Raw genomic sequence first — 2071 nt, 5'->3', positions numbered from 1 at the left:
TTTACATGGTTTCATTTTCAAAAAAAATTGTTGTAGCCTACTGCGCATTTCTGTAGAAAGTTTTCACTTTGTGTTTGGGTCTCTGTTTTAGCTACAGAGTGAGACATCTCACTTCTTTACTATCTTCATCAAATCCCAGAGAAAGTGATTATTTTTGATAACATGGGCACTTTAACACCAATGGTAAACGTCATGAGGTCAAGGATAGGTGGGAAGGAGAATTCAAAAGGAATCAGGATTAGACAACCGTGGTGCGAGGGGAATCCGACTGTCCTTACACCCGGCTGTAATCATGTGACGGCGGATGTTATTGACTTGGGTCTGCCAGCGCATCTGGATGCTTAGCCCAGTGAGTTCTAAATGTGATGTTTCATGCTAGATTAATAAACGTGGACAACCCGGTGGAAAATATTACTTCATCACCACTTTTCCCCCTTCTTATTCTGCAATAATTATGTTGTTTCATGTGACGCACTCTGCATATTATACAACACTGGGCTGTAAGCTGTTTCTTGTGTGAAACGTTTATTGTCATTATTGGTATAACTCACCCAAGTTAAACAGAACGCGTTAGATCTACGAATCTACTGTAGATTACATATTCTATGTTATAAGGGTAGATGGGTGACAGAAATACATTTTAAATGTCTGCTGCTGCTGTGCGCATTTAGCACGAGGACAGCCGTCAACAGCGTCACTCCATTATTATTTCATGAGCTAGAAGTCGAGTTATGTTTTGTATGTCAATTTTATAATTACAGTTTTTAGGTTTGCTTTTTAAATGCCCCACAACATCAGCTACAGTGACACTACGATGCGCATGGAAACAGTTACGAAAAACAGCCTTACTCATAATTACAGTGTAGGCTAAATCCTTGAAGAAAACACAGATAGATCACTACAATGCATCATTTAAAAAGCAATAGCCTACAGAGAGTGTAGAAAGGGTACAAATGACTTATTTGGGTGGATGTGGGTGGGTATTTCAGGTAATTGATAATAATAATATATATAATATATCTACTTTTACACATGGTCATAATAATGTAGTCATATCTGTGGTGAGTTTTTAACAAAACATATTTTGAAATAAGCCAGGGGTCAAACAGGGAATTTGTCTCAGACGCTGCTCTAAACCAGTCCGGTGCGCTGTCTAACTTTGGATTCAGCGATCCATTCATTTACAGTTCTGTAGACACATAGGCTCACTGTCATGTTATGCGTTGGATAGGAGAGGAAAGTTCTCACATTAACTGGTTTATTAAACCACTCAAAACAGTGCTATAAAGTAGCCTACACTATCATTATTAGGCCTATTAGATGTGTCCCAGTGTCTCACTGGAAATAAATTGTGCACGCGGTGCGTAGGCTACAGGATCCCGGTGCTACTGCGCACCTTATAATGATAATGAACGGCGAAATGGTGATGCGTCGCTTTAAATTTTGATGCAAGGACGGCGTTATCTCCTTTCCTTTCGTAAAGGATGGTCCAGTGTATCCTTTGCTAAACAAAGGAAGTAATGAAGCTCCTTTCCTCATCACTTTGACAATTTGAACGTCTCTTACCATGGCAGTCACTTAACTTCCGGGTCATTTCACTCCGTTAGGAACATTCCTAAGCAAATTTGACTATTCGACCGCTGCGTGTGTGTGTGTGCGTGCGTGCGTGCGTGCGAGAGGACTGTACATGCATGTGTCAACTGGTGAGACAAACAGACTGTTGTTAAAGTCTGCTTATCTATACTGACCAAAATTATAAACATAACACTTTTGTTTTTGCCCACATTTTTCATGAGCTGAACTCAAATATCTAAGATCTAAGTCTATTTGTACACAAAAGGACTATTTCTCTCAAATATTCTTCACAAATCTGTCTAAATCTGTTAGTGAACACTTCTCCTTTGCCAAAAGAAATTTATCTACCTCACGGGTGTGGCATATCAAGATGCTGAATGGACAGCATGATTATTACACAGGTGTGCCTTAGGCTGGCCACAAAAAATGCCACTTTAAAATGTGCAGTGTTTCTGTCTTTGGCATAGATTTATCAGGTTGTTGATTGTGGCCTGTG

The sequence above is a fragment of the Etheostoma spectabile genome, chromosome 20 (genome assembly GCF_008692095.1).
Source record: "Etheostoma spectabile isolate EspeVRDwgs_2016 chromosome 20, UIUC_Espe_1.0, whole genome shotgun sequence".
Taxonomy (NCBI): Eukaryota; Metazoa; Chordata; class Actinopteri; order Perciformes; family Percidae; genus Etheostoma; species Etheostoma spectabile.
This window is presented reverse-complemented; position numbering follows the sequence as displayed.